Here is a 26,168-nt window from a genome sequence, read left to right on the forward strand (position 1 = left end):
GATTAAGTGGGTGAAAAGTCTAGATCAAGCATTTTCTTTATTTTTGTTCTCTGTTCTAAGTTGAAACCAAGGTGTTTGAGTTATTGCTTCACTAAGAAATTCATCTCTGAGATATGAATTTCAATTTTCTTTGGTGTTGTGTTTTACAAAATTCAAATGGGGTTCAACTCATCTTATGATCAAACAAATTTTATGGGATATTACCCACCATCACCAATCTCTAATGGTGGCTGGGAATATCACCAAGAGAATATACATTCTGAGAACTCCAATTCATGGAGATTTGCTTCAGAGACACAAGATGAGCAAGAAAATCATATGGGATACCAACCACCACCACAAAATGACTCATATCATTATCCTCATGGTGGATGGAAGCATCACCAAAGAATGGAAGAGCATCCACCCTCACGTCCCAGTTTCTCATTTGAAAGATCTTCATCACTTGATTATGCCTCAACACAAAGTTTCCCCCAAAATCCATACAAGTCATCCCATCAATCACACAATTCATTCCACACCCCTCAACACAACTTCACCACAATACATCCATGTCACCAAAATTATTCTCAACCTTCATCTCTTGAACCAACAGATGAGGATTACCTTCAAGCCATTGAAATACATAGAAAACTAGTGGAAAGATACACAAAATCCCCATCCTGGAAAGAAATCGTCTTCAAGAAGATGAATGGGCCCTTAGAACAAACAAGGGGAAACTTAGAACCATCAAACAGTAAGGATGAAGACCAATTGATGGATGTGAAGGATGAAGTGGAAGAGCAAGATGAGGAGGCTACTGCATCAAGTGAACTTTCAATAAAGAATGAGGTGGTTGAAAATGAAACTGCACTTGAGATGACAAGAGAACATAAAGACTCACAACTCTCACAAACGTCCCTGACCCAAAAACTCTCAACAATTGAATCTGTGATTGAAAAATATGAAGAGGAGATGAAGAAATGTTGGGAAGATCAACAAACCTCCTCAATGAAAAAGCTATTAAGTCAAATGTTGAGTGAAAGGGAGGAAGTGGAAGAGCAAGAAAGTGAGAAAGACAACCAAAGAATTTCAAACTCAAGTGAAGCAGAGAAGTACATGGAACCACCAATTCAAAAGGCTCTGGATAAATACAAAACTCCAATAATCACACAGCAACCAAGACTTGGATTCAAAGAAGTAAAGGCAACTAACAAGAGCACCAATCCTGTCCCTGATCCAGCAAGCAAGATCAATCAAGTCATTTGCAAAAGGAAGCTTGCTGAGGAAAGGCCAAGGCAAGGGACAGTAGCTGAAACTTCTCCTCCTTTGAAGTCATTTCTCTTAACAAATTGGAAGAAGAGGAAGAAAGTAAAGAACAGGTAGACAGTAGGTACATTTCTTCTCCTTGCTTTGTTTAAATTTCAATAAATTGGCATATGGTTACATTCTAAGTTTGGTGTTGCCTTGCAACAAATTGTTTTCAATCTTTTTGGATGATTGCATCAAATCAAAAAATGAAAGTGACACACCAAGATTCTAAGTTTGGTGTGCCACTTATTTTCTATGCAATTCATTCAAGCAACACTACTTGTCTGCATAATCATAATGCCCCTTGCAGTGTCATTTTGGATAATTTAGTTTCTCTCTCTGCTCTATTCATTTACTTGTTTTTAGTGCTTTCTTTTATTAACTGTTTTTGTTAATACATCACCAAGAGACCCTTATTCATGACATATTCTGTACTTGGTGATTGTATTTAACATATAACAGTTTCTTTCATTTAGTTTTATTTCAAATAAATTGACATGTGGTTGCATTCTAAGTTTGGTGTTGCTATGCAACAAAATTTGGTTCTAATCCTTACAAGATACTTGCATCAATTCTAAGTAAAAGTGTCACACTAAGTTTGGTGTGCCACTTATTCTTTATGCAAAGTATTATGCTCACCTTCTTAAGTTTGCAATCACAAGGTCTCTGTCTCCTGTGCCTTGATTACTACCTTCAATTTTGGTTGCTTAGAACACATGTACTACTAACTTTTCATTGTGTAAGACACTCATGATCCATCTTAGCCCCATAGCCATTGTTCTAATTGTTACTTGAGGATGAGCAAGCTTTCTGAGTTTGGCAAGGGAAGGAGGAAGAATAGAGGAAAAAGGACAACAATAATGAAGATGAACTACAAGGTTGTAGAGTTCCTTTTCTCCTCATTTGTTTTCAGCATTTAAATTGCATGATTGTCTTCATCCTTTCTGTTTACATGTGTGTATGAATAAAGCATAACTTGAATCTTAATTTGCAACATGGTGCTGTGTCATTATGATTACCAACTTGAGTTTTGTGAATACAAAAGCAACAAAGTATCATGATCATAAACAAACAAGGCATTAAAGAAGATTTTAGCATGTGCATAAAAGTATTGGAAAGCTAGTATGTTTGATTGTTGCTTAATTGCATTGGATTTTATTTAATTGAAGTTTTCATCTAGGACATTTTGTGAAATCTTTTGAAAATCATGAAAACCTTGAAGAAGCAAATACAATTAAAGCAAGAAAAAGGGAAAGAATGAGAAAGCTGAAGGCTCTGAGTACCGATGGCAATTTATTTGCTAAGTACTTGTGGTGTTTATGTATCAAGCCAAATGCTTGAAAAAAAAACATTTAGAAGTCAAGGTTAGGCTCAAAGTGCAAAAGCACTCCCTCAAAGCTCAAGGCTCTGAGCATCAATGATTAGAGAGTCAAGAAAAGAAAAGAAAAAATGAGCTTAATGAAGTCCTCTAATCAAATGCTTGTGGTGCTTATGTATCAAGTGGTAATACTTGAAAACAAAGCATTTAGAAGTCGTAGCTTTGTTATCAACTCATGGGGCAAAGCACCCAAAAGGAGAAGCTAATAAGAAAAATCAAAAGCTTGTTTCAAGGAAGAAATATAAGAGAAAGATTTCATAAATTGAGCTAGATAGAAGCATCAATCATTTACATATCTTTTGTGATTGAAGCATGCTTAGAAAACTAGCTAACCATGAACATTGAGTTGCTATTCTTCTTACCTTGGATTGTCAATCTCTATTGCATGATTCTTTTCTTGCTTGGGGACAAGCAAGGTTTAAGTTTGGTGTTGTGATGACATGTCATCATGTCATGTTTTTCTATGCTTTTTCATACAAGAAATTTATGATTAGTGCTTAAATATTGCATTCTTTGGTGCTTAAATGGTATATTTCTTTGATCTTTTGATTTGATAAACTTTGTAGGAAATAAGAAGAAAAAGAAGCAAAAAGAGCACAAAATAAGCTAAAAAGAAGAAAAGAGGAATTTTGGGCACACTTTGAAGTTGGAGCACACTTTAGAGGCTTAGGCCACGCTTCTAAAAGCGTGGCCCATGACCAAATCAAGGAAGAGAAGCGTGGCCCAAAGGAAGAAAAGCGTGGCTCAAAACAAAGAGCAAGAGAGGCCAAAAAGTTTGAGCCAAAGTTTGCCTCAAACTTTAGCTCAAACTTTTGGGAGAAAAGCTTGAGCCAACGTTTGCCTCAAACTTTTTGGCAAACGTTGGCATCACAAAACAAACACCCTGGAGGAAAAAGCTTGCGCCAACATTTGCCTCAAGCTTTTTGGCAAACGTTGGCGCCACACCACAACAGCCTGAAGGGGTATACTTCCAACAAGAATAACTTGAGCTACAAAGCTCCAAATGAGGTGATTCAAAAAGCAATGGAAAGTAGGAATCGAGAGATTTCCAAGCATATATGGCACTGCATGGTGGACACTAAAATTGAGGGAGAAAACTGCCCCGCAATGAGCATAAATGAACATGGTGGCAACCTGCAGTGAGGCCAACTGACCTCTGCACCTTCGACGGAGTATAACTCGAGCTGTAGAGCTCCAAATGATGCGCTTCCAACGGCATTGGAAAGTAGACATTCAGGGCTTTCCAACAATGTATAATAGTATGGGGTGGACAATATGTTTGAGCCTCCAGAACTGGCGTTTTTGACCACGTTTGAGGCAAACTTTACCTCAAACGCTGCACACCAAGGCCAGCGACCTTGTCCTCTTCAAATGAGCATAACTTGAGTTGTAGATGTCCAATTGAGGTGATTCCAATTGGGTTAGAAAGCTGACATTCAAAGCTTTCTAACCATATATAATAGTTTATAGTGGGCATGAAATTTGCAATGTTGACAAGCAGACAAAGTAGTACCCCAACATGCATGCAAGAAGGCCCAACGTTTGGCTAAAAGTTTGACCTCAAACTTTAGCCGAAACGCTGGTAGCAGCAAATAAGGGCAGCTGGTATAAAAAGTTTGAGTAAAAGTTTGCCTCAAACTTTTACTCAAACTTTTATGATTCATGGCCCGGTTCACAATGGGTTTCTCTCCAACTCCAAGAGCAATCAACAGAGGCTTTTGTCAACCCAATTCCATCAAGAGCAAGGGCCCAATTGACACCACTCAAAGGCACAAGATATAGTTAGAATAGAAATTTCATTTTAATTGTAATTTGTTTTGAATTTCATTTTCATTTTGTAAAAATGCCTATAAATAGGCATCTGTTTCATTTTTATTAGGCGGGCGAGCTCCACTAGGGAGCATTAGGAATACAGAAATCTCTCTCTTAGTTTTCATTTTTGTTTTGAATCTTGGGTTGAGAATTAAAGAAATTCTGTTTCAATCTCACCTTGAGAATTCTCTCTGTTTACTTGTCTGCATAATTTCAGTGAATTGTGATTTGAATCAAAACTCTCTTTACTGCTTTCTTCTTTATTTTCTTCTGCAATTATTCTCTGTTGGATCAAGGAAGGAATTGAGATCTAGACTTGGTCTCTAGTCTCATCCAACCCCTGAGATCTTCAACCTCTCATTTAGATTTTGCAATTGAGCCCAGTTGCTCTCTGTTTTGATTTTAAAGTGATTTTCCAAATCTGTTGAACCTGCTGCATCTTTTACTTCTCTGTTTGATTGTTATTTACACTTCCGTGTTTGATTTCATGAATCCCAGTACCTAATTTCCTTTATTCTTCTTGCAATTTAACTTTCCAATTACTTGATCTACTGCTTTTTTTTAACTTCCAGCACCCACTCCCTTTTAATTTCATGCAATTTACATTTCTTGCAATTTAAGATTCTTGCAATTTACATTTCTTGCTCTTTAAGTTTCAATGCAATTTACTTTCTGCACTTTAATTTTCCTTGTCATTTACTTTCTGCTGCATCAATTATCACTCAAATGTTAGCTTGACTAAACTAATCATCCACTAAAGTTGCTTGATCCATCAATCCTTGTGGGATCAACCTCACTCCCGTGAGTTATTATTACTTGATGCGACCCGGTGCACTTGCCGGTGAGTTTTGTGTGTTTGGAATTCGTTTTCCAAAAATACACATCAGGTACCCTAACCTAGAATCAGAACCCATATCACCTCTCTCTTCTCTCGCCACTCTGTCCCTCAAGCCCGTCGCCGGCTCCTCAAGCTTTGGTCGCCCCCTCAAGCTCGTCGCTGCCTCAAGCTCTGTTGCCCCCTCAAGCTTGTCACGGCCTCAAGCTCTGTCGCCGCCTTAAGCTCGTCGCCGCCTCAAGCTCACATCGCCGCCTCAAGCTCGTCGCCGCCTCGAGCTCACGTCGCCGCTTCAAGGTCATCGCCGCTCAAGCTCTGTCGCGCTCTATCATAGTTCGTAAGCTCGCCTTCCTGCTTCAGCCATCAACGCTTCCTCGGCCCTGAGTCTGGGTTTAGGGTTTCAGCTTCAGTTCGGGTCTTCCATCAACGCTTGCTTCGTCTCTCTGCCTATGTGAGTTTTATCTTCAGCCCTGTTATTTCTCTTTCAATTTTATTGCTGTAAATTATTAGTACATCTTGAATTTATTGCTCAAAGTTGAGTTTGTTGCTGAAATTATGATTTAGCTAATGTTAATCTGCTGTAAATCATATTTGGAGAATTGAAGGTTTTTTGTTGCTGCCTGAAAGTTATCATAGTTATCATAGCTGAATTTGTTGCTAGAATTCTAGAAGTAGAATTTGTTGTCAGCTGTAAGTTGAATTTGATGCTGAACATATCATAAATGTGGTTGTTGCTGGATAATTGAGTTGAGTTGAATTTGTTACTGATCCTTGTTGTTGTTGTGTTGAATTTGTTCTGATTAGGGGAGGTTCTGTGATTATTTATTTTTTAATTAAGAAGCATCATGTTCTATTTTTAATTTGTTTTTGGTTTTGATGTTTCCCAATTATTCTTCATTATCAAGGGAAAAACTAATTGATTTATGGAGTAGTTTATTTTATTTGATTTTAATTTTTCCATTCTTTTTATCTGGTGCTGTTTCAAATGAGAAATTAGTTTGTTCTATGTTATGGTGGTTGAATTCGATGGACTTTTATTGGAACTCTGTTTCATTGATGATGGATTATTCTAAAGAAGTGGCATTTGGTCATTACAAGGTGCTGCTCTTGCTATATTCTATTATTTTTAGAACATTGTCTTACTCCTCTACAGAATCAGAGACTCAGAGTCGGTTGAGCTATGTTTAGTTTATTTATCAATAAAATCTTTGGGAATATTGGTAGTGCACTTGATTATACATAACTATTTCTATATTAGATATATTGTAAATTTGTAATTAGGTGTAAATCTTTGCTTCAAGTATAGAAGGTTCAGACGCTGAGGAGTTTTTAGCTCGTGCAACACATCAAAATGCAAATCCACAATAAAATACTTTTTCTAGTCTCTATTATTGATCCAAAAAAAAATCATGTTTGCTTTTCTTAATTTACAGGTTGGCATGCATGTGAGGCAATTCTATTTGTTTCGAATGATGTTTTGCTTTCATTTATTTTAATTGATATCTTTTAATCTCTTGTAGGTGGTTGTTGACTTTGATTATAATCGTATCACTACATCAGAGAAAATTCCACCTATTCCCGAGCCAGAATACCGCTTCTTGCGTGGTGAGGTAATCAAGTTATTATACCCCAATGTAATTGGAATTGATGAATTGAAGGCTGGAATATATAGTGTATCTGAGCATTATACTAAATTTGTGGCTAAGCAGAGGGGAGCGGATCATGACCTTCAGTTAAGGTGATCCTTTGATGGTAGATTATTCATTGTTTTCCATTCTTTTTAGGTTCACCGTCTCTGAATAAATCATATGAAAGTGAATGAGATGCTAGATTGATAAACATTTTTATGAATTCTTAATTTAGTTCCCTGGAAAATATTATGGTACACTTTATTCTAAACATTGCTGATTGATATTTGTAATAAAATATTGAAATTTTCTCATATAGATGAACTTGATGCCTGCCTGTTATACCAAGAATGATTTGTGCTTTGCTCATTGTAGTTCTAATTTATGTTGTTTCTTGGTTCCTTGTGGACCATCCAATTTATTGTTTTGGTTCCTTGTGGACAGTCCAATTTATTGTTTAACTTTTTTGTGTCTTATTGTCACCATGTTTCTTGTGCAGGATGATATTCTTAAAGTTCTTTGCAACACTTTTAAGTGGCTATCGAAATTTCCTAGTATGAATATTCTAGTTCTTGTTTCAAGAATTTAGTTTTCAATCTTCCATGAGAAAACTTTGGTATGACCTTTCATTGTTCATTTTCTTCTTTTTTCCTATTTTGGCATCAGGAAAATAGTTCCACTCAGGTCTTCAATACTCAAGCTTTCTTGAAGAAATGGTCTCGAGCTACTAACCAATCACCAGAGCCAATGGTAATTTTTAACTCATAACATGGGGTGTGTTCTCCAATTAGCAGCGATGGAAATTCCAATGATTAAATTGATCCTACTAATGATTAGATTTCCATTGTTGATTATGATGGTTAGAAGTCTCATGGATGTACTAATGATAATTACATTGGCTGGGTTTAAATCATGTTTTATCAAAGAAATGCTAATTCCATTCTTATTATTGCTGTAACCACCAAAATTTAATTTATATTATAATCTCTTTTTTGCACTCATCATGATGATGTGACATGATGGGTTTTGATTCAATGCAAGGGAGAGCTTCTATTCCTCAGTGACGTCTCTTACTAGCTAATTTAATTTGCATTGCTTCCATATTTATTTACTACTATTCTTACTGGCTAATTTAATTTGCATTGCTTACTCCAAATTTTAATTTTTCATACATAATAAGAGTTCAGTTGTGAGTTGTGACAGGGACAAGCTACCTTGTACGAGAGACTAGTTTTTTATGTTGTTAGTTATTTAATATCTAAAGATAGAGATGATGACGTGGCTTATGAATTACATGCTAAAGTGAGTTCACCCTTATGAATTACATGCTGTTAGTTATTTAATATCTAAAGTGATTGATTCCTCTTCTTGTTTCAGGTTCTATTAATGATTCAAGAACTTGAATGCTCCAAGATAATTGGTGCACGAAATTGTGATGTCCAGGCTCAAACAATCCCTGGCAACGTGAGCAACTTGGTACACGCAATCGTAATTACACTTTGATTATGTAAAATTCATGGCTCTTTCTTTCCCTGGCAATGGCGCCAAGAACATGGTGCCAATACCATGGTTCACAACTTCGATACAACTAACCAGCAAGTGCACTGGGTCGTCCAAGTAATACCTTACGTGAGTAAGGGTCGAATCCCACAGAGATTCTTGGTATGAAGCAAGCTATGGTCACCTTGCAAATCTCAGTTAGACAGATATAAATTGATAATGAGGTTTTCAAAATTAATTAATAAAATAGGGATAGAAATACTTATGTAATTCATTGGTGAGAATTTCAGATAAGCGAATAGAGATGCTTTCGTTCCTCTGAACCTCTGCTTTCCTGCTATCTTCATCCAATCAGTCTTACTCCTTTCCATGGCTGGCTTTATGCAAGGGCATCACCGTTGTCAGTGGCTACATCCCCTCCTCTCAGTGAAAAATATGCTCACATACTCTGTCACAGCACGGCTAATCATCTGTCGGTTCTAGATCATGCTGGAATAGGATTCACCCTCCTTTTGCGTTTGTCACTAACGCCCAGCACTCGCGAGTTTGAAGCTCGTCACAGTCATTCATTCATTGAATCCTACTCGGAATACCACAGACAAGGTTTAGACTTTCCGGATTCTCTTGAATGCCGCCATCATTCTAGCTTACGCCACGAAGATTCTGATTAAGAGATCTAAGAGATATTCATTCTACCTTATTTCATGTAGAACGGAAGTGTTTGTCAGGCACGTGTTCATAGGGGAGAATGGTGATGAGCGTCACACATAATCATCACCTTCATCATGTTCTTGGGTGCGAATAGATATCTTAGAAGCGAAATAAGATGAAATGAATAGAAAACAGTAGTACTTTGCATTAATCTTTGAGGAACAGCAGAGCTCCACACCTTAATCTATGGAGTGTAAAAACTCTACCGTTAAAAATACATAAGTGAAAGTCCAGGCATGGCCGAGAGGCCAGCCCTCAATTGTGATCTAAGATAGCATACAACTGATCAAAGATCTCTAGCTGATCAAAGATGTCTAATACAATAGTAAAAGGTCCTATTTATAATAAACTAGCTACTAGGGTTTACATGCGTAAGTAATTGATGCATAAATTCACTTTCGGGGCCCACTTAGTGTGTGCTTGGGCTGGGCTTGAGTGTTGCACGTGTAGAGGTCCTTCTTGGAGTTGAACGCCAGCTTTTGTGCCAGTTTGGGCGTTCAACTCTGGTTTTGGCTCCTTTTCTGGCGCTGGACGCCAGATTTGGGTAGAAAGCTGGCGTTGGATGCCAGTTTACGTCGTCTATTCTTGGTCAAAGTATGGACTATTATATATTGCTGGAAAGCCCTGGATGTCTACTTTCCAACGCAATTGGAAGCGTGCCATTTCGAGTTCTGTAGCTCCAGAAAATCCACTTTGCGTGCAGGGAGGTCAGAATCCAACAGCATCAGCAGTCCTTTTTCAACCTCTGAATCTGATTTCTGCTCAAGTCCCTCAATTTCAGCCAGAAAATACCTGAAATCACAAAAAAACACACAAACTCATAGTAAATTCCAGAAATGTAAATTTAACATAAAAACTAATGAAAACATCCCTAAAAGTAACTAGATCCTACTAAAAACATACTAAAAACCATGTCAAAAAGCGTATAAATTATCCGCTCATCAATAATCCTCCTAGAACTCAAGGGAACCAATGCATATTCCAAAGTCAATTATCATCAGGCAATAATTCTCTTACTGGTTACAAAAATTGATAGCATCTTGTCATGGTTTGCATAGAAATTAATCCTAATCTTTGATTTGATATTTGTGATTCAGATGCAGCTTGCAAGGGAAACATGAATTCAGAGGAAGCTACACAAATTTCCAGAAGAACTAGTAGGCTTAATCTTCTGCACAAAATTCTGCTTCATCTTTAGTTAAGTTTTGTTTGCTTTCTATTTCTTTTTGGTCTTTAGTTTCATCCTATATTATTATTAGTTAACTGGTTTTAATTTCGTTCCTTGGGTTTGAGTTTCTTCTCCAAAATCCCTGGTTGAATCATGGATAAGAGCATGTTAGCTGGTTTTGAATCACTTCTAGAAGCTGATCAGCGAAGAATGGCATCCATGATGGAACAGGTACCTCCTCTTCACTCTATCTGTTAACTAATTTCATGTGTTTTGATTTGTGCTTCATGTTCCTAAAATTCTAAGTTAAGTCAGCACAAATAGTTTCAATTGGGACAAGGTTTGAAGGTTTATGCTTATATATCTTGAGTGTTATCCATTTCTATAAACACAGCCTGCAGATTCTCATAGATTTCTGATTTGCTGTCTTTCTGCTTATATCGAGTGCTATCCATCTCTAATTTATGTTGTTATTACTTGAGTTTTCTTTTTTAATTATTTTAGTTAACTTGTTACTACTGTGATTATATTCTGTTGGTTGATTCTATTAGTTGATTCATGTTCTTGTTATTTTTCTTTTTTCATATTTTTTTTAACTATGATTTTCTATTTAGGTTGTTACTATGATTTCTATAATGCGTGATTTTTCTGTTGCCATCATCTTCTAACTGCTCACCCAGCACCACCAGCATCTGCTGTCTTTGCCGCCACTCCTCTGTTTCTTTTAATCTTGAAGTTTACTGTCTTTGCTAACTAAATTTTCTATTTCCCTTTTGTTGTGCCGAATTGTTGCAATAGGTTGATAGCACCGTTAAGCATAAACAAAACTTTGATAGATTTCTGATTAGTCAGAAACCCCTTTCCAACGTTAATACGAGGTTCAACCTTTTTTTGAAAGCTTCATGGTTATACTATAGTATTGCTATATTCCTTTACATAATATCTAAAATTTTGCTTTCTTTATATGATCTTTGAAATCAAATAGTGCTAAAAAATGTGATCACTATTTCTCACTTGCAGAAGATTTTCTCGAGATTACACCTCGGAAGACAATTGGAGAATTGAAGGAATGTAAAGAGGTTAGTCATTTTTTATTATTTTTCACTTTCTTTTTATGTTCATCATTCAAGTCCAAATTAAATACTAATGCCCTTTTTATTGTTACTTTTCTTTTAGGATGGTGATTATGCTGTGTATGGTACAATTATGGGAGTGATTGGTGGACTTGATTGGTTTATTGCTCAATATAGATATGGCACTGAAGTTGTTCTGAAGCTTGGGTCATACTATTGCGAAAAGTCTTCAAAGCATGTTGATTTGTTTTCTTTGAAGTTATAGTGTTGGTATGAGGTTTATTTATGTTGATTATTTCATTTGTATATATTATAAAAATAGGTATAGAATTAAGGTGAAAGTTATTGATTCCTCAGGGAGTGCAACCTTTGTCATATTTGAAAAGCTTGGATGCCTTTTGCTACATAAGTCCTGCACTGAGATTTTTATTATTTAAAAAAATTATTTAGTATAATTATGTATTTATTTTTATTTTATAATATTCAACTTATTTAAATAAAAATACAAAATTATTATACATGTAATCATATTATTAATTATTATGTTGTATTAATAATTATTAGAAAATTATACATATATATATATATATACAAACAGAAAAAAAAGAGATCTAAGGCTACACTTATATATAGTAGCTATAGTATAGAGGAAAAAAAAAGAGACCTAAGGCTACACTTATATACAGTAGCTATAGTATACCAAAAAAAAAAGAGGGACTTAAGGCTACGCTTATAAAAAGTAGCTATGGTATATAATGGGACTATGCTTTATAAGTGATGCAGTAGCATTGAAAAGCGTAGCCTATTCTGGAAGAATGAAAGCTGAAAAGCGTAGCCTTTGGTCCTGAACAGCATCAATTGAAAAGCGTAGCCTATTCCCAAAAGTCAAAAGCGTAGCCCTTGGTGCAGAAAAGCGTAGCCTTTGAGAATAGGCAACGGCCGAATAGGAATCACCCCAAAAAGCGTAGCTGTAGCCCAAAAAGCGTAGCCGTAGCCTAAGGCATCATTTTTTTTTCACTTTTAGCTACACTTTTCAAGTGTACCTGAATGGGTGTTTTTCTTGTAGTGATTTTTCATTATTGTCACACCAATCCACTCACTCAATTCTAGTGATTTACCTCATTCCAACAATCCATGCTTCCTTGCTTGTGCACTCACTTGTCTTATTATCTCCTGTTTTCTATGTTCAGGATGAATCATCATAAGCAAAAACAGAAGTGGGAGAAGAACACACATCATCGGTTGACCTACCAACTGAAGGTAGCAACTAGGAAAGTCACCATACCCCCTTGTTCATCTTTGGATGCACCGAGGACGGTGCAAACTTTTAAGTGTGGGAAGATTGTCCGACCATTCGACGTCTTTGGGTGACAAATTTCTAATCCCAACACTTTTGCATTTCATTTTAGGATCCTTAGTTGCATTTTCTCATTTTGCATATGTATATAATAAGCTTAGTCAAAATCATGATATTTTCCAAGGATTTTATCTAGAGGGCACCCCAATTGATTGAAAAAAAAAATTGGAACTTGCTTGAATTATATACTTTGTGGAACATGATTTTTGAGCTAATAACACAAGCATGTGAGATTTGAGCCTAATTGTGTGGTTACATCATATATAACCACTTATTTTCATTCTTGTGTGCATTATTCTCTTCCTATGATTGTAATCTTTGATTTGTTTAATTCTATATGTCCATTATTTTGTGTATAAATGCATTTACATGATTGAGGCCATTGTTCAAATAGCTCACTTACCCAAATAGCCTACCTTTTATCTTCTATTGTTAGCTAATTTTGAGCCTATGCTTAACCCATTTGTTCTTAATTGTAGCACATTACAAGCCTAAGTGAAAAATAATAAATATCCCTTAATTTAGATCTTTGATTAGCTTAGGCTAGTGAGAGTGTTTATCATTTGATTTTGGGAGAGTTGGGAACATTGGGTAGAGATAAAAGTATGTTTTTGTATTTGTGTGAGAATCTTGGGAATTGGAAACATACTCATGTATTAATCATGTGTAAACCATATGCATTGATGTTCTTGTATATATATTTTAGTTTGAAAAGAAAAAAAATTAATGGAAAAAAATAATAATAAAAAAAGAAAAAAATGAAAATAAATAATATAAATAGAAAAAAAAAGAAAGACAAAGAATTGCAATAAAAAAGGGGACAAAATGCCCCAAAGTAAGGTTCAATAAAAGTCAATGCATATGGGTGGTGATCAAAAAGAGAATGCATGAGTGTGTGAAAAAGTGAAGAATGGGTAGTTAGGTTTGTTTAGAATTGTATAGGTTGTCATAGGTTAGGTGGGATGTTTAAGTTAATCAAAGATTCGAATTTCAAGCTCACTTGACCATATGCATCCTACCTTGCCCCATTACAACCTGTGGGAAAGTCCTCATGATATTTGTATGCATGCATGAAATAATTGTTGATTGTTAGATGAAAAACAAATCTTGGAAAGCATGATTAGGGGAGAATTGAGTGAATCAACCCCATACACTTGAGTGCCTAGAGCGGATACACATCCAGTGAGGGTTCGATCGCTCAATTACATGTCTCCACACATGATCATCTTTTCTTGCAAGTTTGTAAAATCTTTTTAATAATTCAATTCAATTGTGGGTTTGATTTGACTGCTATGGCTTTAGCCCTTGTACTTAAATATGTTTTCTTGGAAGTTGACTTGTTTTGACCAAGTGGATGCATTCATATAGATAAATTGCATGTAGTTAGTTTGCATTGAATAAATGTTGATACCCGTTTGCTTATTTCTTGATTTTAGCAGGAGGACATGCTTAGTTTCAGTATGGGGAGATTTGATAAACCCCAATTTTGTGGTTTATCTTGTGCTTAATTTGGGGGATTTTATCACCTTTTTCCATATTTATTCAATGAAATAGCATGGTTTTGCAATTCTCCCTTGATTTGTGCTTAAGTGTAAAAACATGCTTTTTAGGCCCTAAAATTGGTGATTTTAATTCACTTTAATTTCATTCAATGCCTTGATGTATTTGTTGAGTGATTTCAGGTTCATAAGGCAAGTATTGGATGGAAGAAATGAGTAGAAAAGCATACAAAGGGGAGAGTACATGAAGAAACAAAGATTGGGAGTGCACCAAAGGATGCGCACGTGCACAAGGCGCGCACGTGCAAAGGAGATCTCACCCATGGATGCGCACGCGTACATGCCACTTCCGCGCGGATGAAGAAATTGCCAATCGACGCGCACGTATACATGGCGCGCACGCGCCAATACTCTTACATGGCCCACTTGAAGGCAAAACGCTGGGGGCAATTTCTGAAGCTGCCCAGGCCCAAATCCAACTTATTTCTGAATGTATTTCATGCAGAATTGAAGTCCAAGCAAAAGAGGGGAGCAATTGTTTGGTTGTATAGCATCATGTAGGTTAGTTTCTAGAGAGAGAAGCTCCCTCTTCTCTCTAGAATTAGGATTATAATTTCTTAGATCTAGGTTTAATTCATGCTTTGATTTACTTTTCCTTTACAATTTCTTGTTCCTCTACTCTTCCTCTCTCTAATTTTGTATTTCATTCTTGTAATTGCTTGCTTTGTTGTTGATGCACTCTTCCTTCTTCTATTTTCCTTTAATGCAATTTATGATTCATGTTCTTTTATCATTGATTTGCTTTATTGTTGTTTAATTCCTTGCAATTGAGTAGTGTAGATTTATATTCCTTTCAATTTTACTATGCTTTCCTTTTATGCCTTCCAAGTGTTTCATAAAATTCTTGGTTGGATCTTAGAGTAGAATTTTGTGATCTTGGCTTGGGAAGGTAACTTAGGAACTCTTGAGTCACTAATGTCCAAGTGATTGACGATTGGGAGCAATTAATGCTAGATCTCACCAATTGATTAGGTTTAGAACTAGGACTTATGGACTTGGATTGATATAGCTCACTTGACTTTCCTCTACTATTAGTTAGGGGTTAACTTAGTGGGATTGATCTTTGCCAATTCTCATGTTGTGGTTAGTGATTAGGATAGAGATCCTTGACCACTTAACCTTGCCAAGACCTTTTTGTTAGTTTATTTCCTTTGCCATTTATATTTCTTGTCCATCATCTCAAAAACCCCAAAGCATACTCCATAACCAATAACAAGGCACTTTATTGCAATTCTTCGTGAGACGACCCAGAGTCCAAATACTCCGGTTAATTCTTATTTGGGGTTTGTACATGTGACAACTCAAATTTTTGCATGAAAGGATTAGTGATTGGTTTAGAAACTATACTTTACAATGAGAATTCATTTGTGAAATTCTAAACCATCAAAGATCCGTTCATCAATGATCGCATTTATATGATTGAGGCCTTCATTTCAAAAAGCTCACTTATCCAAATAGCCTTACCCTTTTATCTACCATTGTTAACCAACTTTGGTCCTATGTTAATCCCCTTTTGTTCTTAATTTTAAAAACTTGCACCTCAAGCAAAATGTAATTCAAAAACAACTAGCTTATAACTTAAGGCATAAATCTAATCAAACAAACTAACAACCAAAACACTAAAACTAAAATATGCAAAGAAGAAACCTATCTAACAATGGCAACTCAATTCTTTCATTGATTATATATACAAGATAATATAAAGAGTTTACCATGGTGGGGTATCCCCCACCTAGCACTTTTAGTTTAAGTCCTTAAGTTGGACAATTGGGAGGCTCCTTGTCAAGGTGGTTTATGCTTGTACTCATCCTTGAATTCCCAAGGATGCTTGCTCCTCAAACAGTTGTTAGAATTTCCAACCGACTTCACCAAGTTTGGGTGAAGTTCTTCACAAGATATGAGCTCCTAAAATTGGTCTTCATGTTTTGATCCGAGATCCCATATCTTATTTTCACACCCGTCTTCTAATTGATCATCATTGTTTCGTCCGGGTGGTAGGAAAGCTGAATTCTCACTAAGGCACCAAACTATCCTCCTAGACCCATCTAATTGATCACTAGTCCAACCCTTGCTCCTCAAGTTTGAGCTTCCAACCATAATTAGCCTAGATTTACAACGCCAACCACTAAACATCCTTCTCTTATGCTTAATTCCACAAAGCGCCCTAAGTTGGCCATCCGTTTCAAGCAAACCAAATTCAAGTGGGATAATAAAGCTAAGAGTAATGAGCTTTACCCACTCAAATAAAGGATTGGATGGCGACTAGGTAGAAAAGTTTCCAATGATCTTGACAAAGCACATTCCACTCCCGTCCATCCTCTTCTAGGGGCTTCCACCACTTTGCAAGGTTCTTCAAGCTCTACCTCTTGCCAAGCTTCCTCAAATTCAAGTTCTTCCTCACCAATTTCTTCAAGCTCTTCCCCATCACTCAAATCATAAATAGGTGGTTGAGTGAAATCTACCTCAACATCAATTCCAAGTTCAATGGGGGAAGGATCCATCAAGCTCAAAAGGATCATATGTTGATGCAGAATTATCATAGATGGGAGGACTTGTTGTTTGTACCATTTCTTCCAATTCTTCATTCACATTATGCCTTGGAGGTTGTGCACTACCCTCCTTGACATCACTTTCAAACTCCATGGAAGAAGGCTCTTCAACTTGAGATTCCTCTTCGCACTCAACATCTCCTAAATCTTCAACCACTTCTTTTGGTTCAATTATCTCTACTTCCTCCTCTTGTTGCATTTCTTGCATCAACTCCTCTTCTTCACCTTAAAGCTTCAAGTTCACTCCCTCACTATGCTCTTTAGTTGCTTCTCTACATTCAACATTGGGAGTGCCTTGATCGTGTAGGCTTAGGTGGGAGGCCATGTTGTCAATGGCTTCCGCAATGGTAAAAACCATGACTTCTAGCTTCTTTAGCTCCTTTTGCCTCTTTTCTTGCCTTTGGATATAAAAGCTAATATCTCTTCGTTGTTCTAGCATGAAGGCATGGAGAGCTTCATCCATTGAAGGAGGTGGTGGAAGAGAGGGTTCATTGTTTGGAGGAAGAGTGTCATAGTTAGAAGGTGGTTCAAATTGGTGAAAGTCTTGAGGTGGTGTATAAGGAAATGGTGGTTCTTGGGAGTATTGGTGTTGGAGTGGTGGTGGCTCTAAGTATGGTTCATATGGTGGTTGGTATGGTGGATATGTGTTAGGGTCATATGGGGGTGAATGGTGGTATGATGCTTGTGAGTATGGTGGTTGAGGGCTATATTGAGGAGAGGGTTCATAGGCATATAGTGGTAGTTGTTGATAATCACAAGGGGGTCCACCATAGCCATTTGATTGGTATACATCTTGGAATGACTCTTTCTCATAGCACTTTGGGAAGGTTATTGCCAAGAGGGTTGATCAAATCCTTGAGGCCCTTCCCATCTTTGATTATTCCATTGTTGATGCATGTTGTCATTGCAATTCCCATCTTCTACAACATAGTTGTAACCACTCTCATAGCCAAAAGGGTGAGAATTCATGGTGGCAAATAAAAACAAAAGCTAACAAAAATAATGGAAGTAAACTCCTAAAACTAGCAATAACTAACAAAGAAGCAAAAGGCAAACATATTCACAATATTCACATATATACAATATCCAATAATACAACACCATTACAATTCTTCAGCAACGGCACCAAAAACTTGAAAGAGTATTACCGTCGGTTAGGAATTTCACACAAATAATTCTGTTGATAGTATAGCTCCCAACCAACAAATAATACTCAATTAAAGTTTTAAATTTGGTTGTCACATGTACAAGCCCAAATAAAAGTAAACTGAAGTATTTAAACCTCGGGTCATCTCATAAGGAATTGCAATGAAGTGATCAATTATTGGCTATGAAGGGGCAAAGGGGTTTGATTTGTTGATTGACAAGAAAAGTAAATAACAAAAAAGTAAATGACAATTAACTAATAAAGGGAAAAGCAAAGAACTCTTGGCTAAGGCATAGGAATTGAGATCACCATCCTTGTCTACAAACCATGTATTGACAATTATGAGGGACCAACCCATCAAGTCTACTTCTATGCTTGAAGTACGTCAAATATGCTTGATCAACATCAACCCATAAGTCCCAACCTACCTACTAATTGGCTTAGTAGTGGGTTAGTGTCAATGGGTATCAAATTGACCACAAAAGGTTCTTAAATCACCAATTCAATGAGACCCAATGACTCAAGGTCATCCAATGCCCTTAGCCTAGGCCAAGAGTGAAGAAAATTACTCAATAACTAGAGAAAACATTTTAACAAACACCTAAAGTATAATAAAAGCAAACATCACAAATTGTAAGAATTAATAAAACCCATAACTAACACAAACAAGAAATCAATAATAGCAACTAAGATAAACATAAAAAGACATGGAAACATAAAATTGTATTAGAAGAAATCCAAATCCATCAAGGGTTCATAAACATAAGAGAGAGAAAATAAGAAATTAACAAGAAAAACTAAGAAGATTAAGACAATAGAACACTAAAATATAAAGAGAATTGAAATAAAAACAAGAATTAAAAGTTGGATCTAAGGAAATTTAACCTAAACTACCCTAAATTCTAGAGAGAAGAGAGAGCTTCTCTCTCTAGAATTCTAACCTAAAACATGATGAAAACTCTACTATGACTCCTTCCCGCCATTTCCTTGCAATCTTTGGGTTCAAAAGCATCAGAAATAAGTTGGATTTGGGCCTCCTTGAGCTCAAAAATCGCCCCCAGCATATTGCCTTTAGTGAAGTCACGTGCCGCTTGTCACGCATACGCATGGGTCACGTGTATGCATGGGTCATGCATACGCATCGCATTGCAAAATTCCTTTTCACACGTACGTGTGGGTAACACGTGCGCATCGCTGGCAGATCTCCTTCTCACGCGTACGTGTGGGTAATGCGTGCGCGTGGCCTTGAGTTCAGCAAATCCTCATTTCTTCATGAATTCTCCATTTTTGCATGCTTTTTCTTCATTCCTTCAACCCAATCTTTGCCTTCTAATCCTGAAATCACTTAACAAACATATCAAGGCATTGAATGGGATTAAAGTGAATTAAAATTAGCGATTTAAAGGCCTAAAAAGCATGTTTTTACTCTTAAACACAAATTAGGAGAAATTCACAAAACCATGCTATTTCATTGAATAAATGTGAGAAAAGTTGATAAAATCTCCTGAATTTAACATAAGATAAACCACAAAATTAGGGTTTATCACACCTCCAGAAGAGATTGGGCAAAGAAACTTGACGATGCTCTCTGGGCATACCAAACTGCATTCAAGACTCCCATCGGGATGTCCCCCTATCAGATGGTCTATGGTAAAGCGTGCCACCTACCCGTAGAATTGGAGCACAGAGCATACTGGGTAACAAGATTCCTCAACTTTGATCCCAAGGCTGCAGAAGAAAAGAGGTTGCTCCAATTAAACGAGTTGGAGGAATTCTGATGTACTACCTTCGAGAATGCTAAGATTTACAAAGAAAGATCCAAGAAATGGCATGATAGGAGGATATCTCTCAGAGACTTCCAGCCTGGTCAATAGGTTCTGCTCTTTAACTCCAGGATCAAATTATTCACTGGAAAACTCAAGTCACGATGGACAGGACCTTTTGTGGTCACTAGAGTGTCGCCCTATAGTTATATAGAACTTCAGAGCCAGTATTCTGATAAAAGATTCACCGTCAATGGCCAACGTGTCAAACACTATCTAGGGCACCCAATTGAGCAAAAGGTTTTCACCCTCTTGCTTACATGACAACAACATTGTCCAATTACTAACAATAAAGAAGCGCTTGCTGGGAGGCAACCCAGCTATATGTATAGTGTTCTTTATTTCCTCCATTTGTTTTAGTTTGAGTTCATTTTTTTCTAAGTTTTCATTAATTTCATATTTTTTCCTTGCTTTTTAACGTTTGTGATCATGTGTAGCACTTAAAATAGGTAAAGGTACGCATAGGATGGAAGACGGAGCACCCTGGAGACACCCCTTCCTGCCGTTGAATGCCAAAACTGGTGCCCAACGCCAGAGGAGGACGAGGAGGAGGAGGAGGAGGGATGGGCGTTCAACGCCCATGGTGAGGCATCTGGGAAAAGTTTTTGTTCCCTATAGGGCATTCAATACCACACTATAAAAAAAACATTTTAATCCCCAACTGGCGTTCAACGCCAGATCTGTGCGTTGAATGCCCAGAAGGGGAAGGGCAAGAATTCGAATTTCAAAGAAAAAGAGAGGGAGTTGACTTCCAAAGCCAAATATTTTCCAAATTTATATTTTCTAACGATATCTTTCCATTCCATACTCTTTCAAACTACATTTTTTAATTTAAAACTCTTCAATTCAAATCTTTTTTTGAAGAATATCTTTTCTAAATCTTATCTTTCCAAAACCATATCCTCTCATGTCAAATATTTTCAATAACATCTTTTCAAATCTTGGCAAACCATATCTTTATAACTTCTTTAAATCTTTTTCAAATCTTTTATGTCTTAACAACCCATATCCCCCTTATCTTTTATCTTATCTTTTTCCCCAAGAATGCAAAATTTGTCATCGTAATCCCTCTCTTTCTGAAATTCAATTTTGAATTCAACACCCCTCCCTCCCTATTTATAACCCTTCGGACCTCTCTCCCTCTATCATGCTCCTCCTCATCTAGCTTACGCACCCTCTGCTTCTCCTCCCTCTGTTTTCTTTTCTCTTTGCTCGGGACGAGCAACCTCCTAAGTTTAGTGTTGCTTTTCGCTCTGCTCTTTCACTTTCTCGCACTCCATGGCACCAAAGGGTGGAAGATCTATTTCAAGAAATAAGAAAGAAAAGGATCCTTCAACTGTCACCTACAAGCCCTACAGATTTTACTCTAAGCTTCATGAAGAACACTACTATGATTTAGTGTGCAAGAAGGCTGTAATTTCGGAAGTTAAGTTCAACTTGAAGGATAACGAATATCTTGAGATTCAAAAGCAGATCTGAACAAGGGGATGGAAAAATTTGGCCAACCCTGCAACTAAGGTTGGAATTTTGAAAGTCCGAGAGTTCTATGCGAACTTATGGAGGTCAAAAAAACAAAAGGAAGAGGGACCGAAATTCAACCCATGGCGCACCATGGTCCGAGGGAAGACCTTGCATTACGGTTTGGACAAAGTGAGGGAAGTTTTCCAGCTACCTGATAAACCCCTTTTGGAGGGTTTATCTTGTGTTAAATTTAGAGGATTTTATAACCTTTTAACCCACATTTATCCAATGAAATAGCATGGTTTCATGATTGTCTCCCAATTTATGCTTAAGTGTGAAAACATGCTTTCTAGTTCTTAATTAGCTAAATTTAATTCACATTTGATTCCACTAGATGCCTTGATCTGTTTGTTAAGTAATTTCAGGTTGAAAAGGGCTAAGAATGGATCAAGAGAATGGAGAGGAAAGCATGCAAAGTGAGGAACACATGAAAAACCCAAAGATTTGGATATCTTCATCCACGCGCACGCATACCGTACGCGCACTGTACGCGTACGCGTCGGTGGCCGCACATGATATTTTAATAGAAAATGTGCCCAGCGATTTTGAGGAGTTGTGGGGCCCAATTTGCAACTAACTTTGGCGCCAAAATGCATTTAAAGGACCAAGGATTGAAGGGAATCAACACTTAGCATCATTTACACTCATTAGGATTAGTTTAGAGTAGTTTTAGAGAGAGAAGTTCTAATGAGTATTTTGGTGGAAAAATAAATTTCTCCCAAAACACACAAATCTAACCGGCAAGTGCACCGGGTCGCATCAAGTAATAAAAACTCACGGGAGTGAGGTCGATCCCACAGGGATTGAAGGATTGAGCAATTTTAGTTTAGTGGTTGATTTAGTCAAGCGAATCAAGAATCGGTTGATTGATTGGTGATTTGCAGAATTTAAATTGCAAGGAAAGTAAAGGGAACGGGTGATTGGCATGAAATTAAAGAGAACAAGAATTAAATTGCTGAATCTTAAAGTGCAAGTAACAAGAATCTTAAACTTAGATTGCAAGAAATGTAAATTACAGAATCTTAAAGTGCAAGAAATGTAAATGGCTTGAAATGTAAAGGGGATTGGGGATTGGATTTGCAGAATTTAAACAAGGAAAAGTAAATTGCATCAAGCAGAGAAGTAGAAGAGGAGTGGGATCAAATTGGATCTCAGAGCAGAAAAGTAAATGACATGGAAAACAGTAACAGAGAATGTAAAATTGGGAAATTAGATCTCAGGACCCAGAGACTAGAAAACCAAGTCTAGATCTCAATGCCTTCCTAGATCCAACAAGAACAATTGCAAGGAAAATAGATGAAGAACAATTAACAGAAACTGAAATTCAATTAAGCAGTGAATAAAGCAAGATCCAAGGTGAGATTGAAACAGAATTTCTTCAATTCTCCAACCCAAGATCCAAGACAATTGCAATTGAAATTGAAAGCAATAAAATGAAGAGGAAGAGAGTGGAATTCTCCTTCCCCCAAACTAAGAAATTAAAGATCACTCAATATCCAAAGCTCTCCGAAAACTATTATGAAAACTCAAAAGGAAAGCTCCCCGAAGAACTTGAATTCTATCCTATTTATACACTTTCTTCAAATGATCTTCAAGCCTTGAGTTGGGCCTTTGCTCTTGGTGGAATTGGGTTGAAAGAGGCCTTGGTTGATTGCTCTTGAAGTTTGGAGAAGAACCAAAGTGAACCAATTGAACCGGGTTGGAGTTTTGCAAAAGTTGGACCAAAAGTTGGACCAAAAGTTAGGGTCTAACTTTTGGTCCAACTTTTCATATCAGCCAACATAACTTGCTGATACTCACGTTGGTGCAAAAGTTAGGGGTCTAACTTTTGCACCAACGTTGGCCTTCCTTGGTGCACTTGTGGCGCCAACGTTAACCTCAAAGTTAGGTGCTAACGTTGGCGCAAACTTTTGCTCCTCCCCTTGTAGTTTTCATGTGCCAACGTTAGCCTCAAAGTTAGGGGCTAACGTTGGCGCAAACTTTTGGTGCCCAGGGAGTGTTTTTCTCATGCCAACGTTAGCCTCAAAGTTAGGGGCTAACGTTGGCGGAAACTTTTGGTGCCCAGGGGTGATTTTCATGTGCCAACGTTAGCCTCAAAGTTAGGGGCTAACGTTGGCGCAAACTTTTGGTACCCAGGGAATGATTTTCAAGTTCCAACGTTAGCCCAAAAGTTAGGGGCTAACGTTGAGGCTAACTTTTCACCCAAAAGTTTGTGCAAAAGTTTGAGGCTAACTTTAGGTCCAGCTTTTTGCTTCCTGGTTCAATTTCACTTATTCCATTGTCTTCTCTTTACTCCTAGCTATTCCTTCTTGCTTCAACCTTTCTCCAAGCTTTCTTCACCTATCATTAATCAACCAAACACATCAAAGCTATGCTTAAAATCATGAGATATTCATTCTTTCATAATATGTGACAATTATAGTATAAAACCTCATGAAATAGCATGAATTCATACATGGTTGATTAAATCAAAGGAAACATGAAAATCTACCTAATTGGCTTGCTTGTAGCTCAAGAAAGTGCATAATTCTAATGAAAACACAAGAAAAAGACTAGTTAAAATAGGCTAAGATGACTTGTCATCAAGTTCTCACTTCTCTCTAGAATTAGGAGTAGGTTAGATCTAGATTAGGAACTCTTAGATCTAGTTTAATTTTACGCTTTGATTTACTTTTCTCTTTGCAATTCTTTTTCTTCTACCTTTCCTCTTTCTAGTTTTGTATTTAATTCATGTAATTCTCTAATTTTATGTTGATGCACTTTTGTTCTTCTATTTCTCTTTCAATGCAATTTATGATTCATGTTCCTTTATTGTTGATTTGATTTGTTGTTATTTAATTCCTTGCAATTGAGTAGTGTAGATTTACTTTCCTTGCTATTTTACTATGTTTTCCTTTTATGCCTTCCAAGTGTTTGATGAAATGCTTGGTTGGATTTTAGAGTAGAATTTTATGCTCTTGGCTTGGGAAGGTAACTTAGGAACTCTTGAGTTACTGGTGCACGAATTGTAAATCACACTTTTTACAACTCGTACCACTAACCAGCAAGTGCACTGGGTCATCCAAGTAATACCTTACGTGAGTAAGGGTCGATCCCACGGAGATTGTCGGCTTGAAGCAAGCTATAGTTATTTTGTAATTCTTAGTCAGGAAATTAGTGATAAAAATGATTGGGTTTATGAAGAGTGAATATCATAAATTAAATAATACTTGTTATGCAGTAATGGAGAACAGATTGAGGATTTAGAGATGCTCTGTCTTCCGAATCTCTGCTTTCCTACTGTCTTCTTCTTCATGCACGCAAAGCTCCTTCCATGGCAAGCTGTGTGTTGGTGGATCATCATTGTCAATGGCTACCGTCCGTTCTCTCAGTGAAAATGGTCTAGATGCACTGTCACCGCACGACTAATCATCTGTCGGTTCTCACTCATGTTGGAATAGGATCCATTAATCCTTTTGCGTCTGTCACTATGCCCAGCATTCGCGAGTTTAAAGGTCGTCACAGTCATGCCATCCTAGATCCTACTCGGAATACCACAGACAAGGTTTAGACTTTCTGGATCTCAAGAATGGCCGCCAATAAGTCTAGCCTGTACCACGAAGGTTCTAATCTTAGATTAAAAACCCAAGAGATATGCACTCAAGCTATTGCAGATAGAACGGAGGTGGTTGTCAGGCACGCGTTCATAGGTGAGAATGATGATGAGTGTCACGGATCATCACATTCATCAGGTTAAAGTGCGAGTGAATATCTTAGAATAGAAACAAGCATGATTGAATGAAAAATAGTAGTGATTGCATTAATTCATCTAGACACAGCAGAGCTCCTGAAGAGAGAGGAACTCTCGCGCGATCTAGAATTTTCGCAAATGAATTCGCGTTGTAAGTATAGCTTCTACACCGACAAGAATTCCTTTCTTACAAATGTTTTGGTTGTCAAAAGTAACAAACCCCTAAATAAATTGATAACCGAAGTATTTCAACCTCGGGTCATCTTCTCAAGGAACTGCAGGGAGGTATGTTCTTATTATTGGTTATGAGTTTTGTAAATTGGGGTTTTGAAAGTAAGGAACAAGTAATTTGAATGACAACTAAAATAAATAAATAACTGTAAAATAAACTCTTGGCAAGGTATGAGAATTTGGAAGTCCTATCCTAGTTATCCTTATCAATGGTGATGAGAATTGAGTTTTAATCCCACTTAGTTAGCCTTTACTGAAGCAAAGGAAGGTCAAGTGGACCAATTAGTTTGATCCTCAGGTCCTAGTCAATTCCTAAGAAAGAACTAGAGTTATTGGAGTTTAATTCAATTAGCAAAAATAACAATTATCAATCACGTTGAGTTTGACAACTCATGAGTTACCAATTACTTAACCAAAGCCAAAAGGGGAAAAGTAAACTTACTCGAATAAAAAATGTCTTCAGATTGGAAGCAACAGTAACATAAATAAAAGAAAGCAATCATAAACTGAAATACCTCAAATAACATTAATTAAGAGAATCATATGTAACATGGAAGAGTTCATAAATTAAATTGTCAAAGTAATTAAAAAGGGAACATTGAACCTGATAAAGAGTTGGAATACTAACTTGAAATAATAAGAAATCCTAATCCTAAAACCTAAGAGAGAGGAGAGAACCTCTCTCTCTAAAAACTACATCTAAACTATGAAAAGTGAATAATTGGAGATCTCCCTCTGAATGGATACATTCCCCCACTTCATAACCTCTAATCTGTGCCTTCTGGACTTGGATCTGGGCCAAAAAGGGTTTTAGAAATCGCTGGGAGCGTTTTCTGTCATTTCTGGTGCGTGGCAT

General features: G+C 37.0%; 2 long non-coding RNA genes across 2 annotated transcripts; both read left to right on the forward strand.

Annotated features, from left to right (window-relative positions):
• Positions 1–5,372: 5,372 nt before the first annotated feature.
• Positions 5,373–8,003, forward strand: LOC112776820 (uncharacterized). Its single transcript, XR_011877489.1, has 4 exons — positions 5,373–5,766; positions 6,836–7,053; positions 7,443–7,497; positions 7,610–8,003. It is a non-coding gene; the product is annotated as an uncharacterized lncRNA (long non-coding RNA).
• Positions 8,004–11,305: 3,302 nt separating this feature from the next.
• Positions 11,306–11,747, forward strand: LOC140181937 (uncharacterized). The gene is made up of 2 exons (XR_011877609.1): positions 11,306–11,401; positions 11,499–11,747. It is a non-coding gene; the product is annotated as an uncharacterized lncRNA (long non-coding RNA).
• The last annotated feature ends 14,421 nt before the right edge of the window (positions 11,748–26,168 follow it).

This window comes from Arachis hypogaea, chromosome 19 (assembly GCF_003086295.3).
Source record: "Arachis hypogaea cultivar Tifrunner chromosome 19, arahy.Tifrunner.gnm2.J5K5, whole genome shotgun sequence".
Classification (NCBI taxonomy): domain Eukaryota; kingdom Viridiplantae; phylum Streptophyta; class Magnoliopsida; order Fabales; family Fabaceae; genus Arachis; species Arachis hypogaea.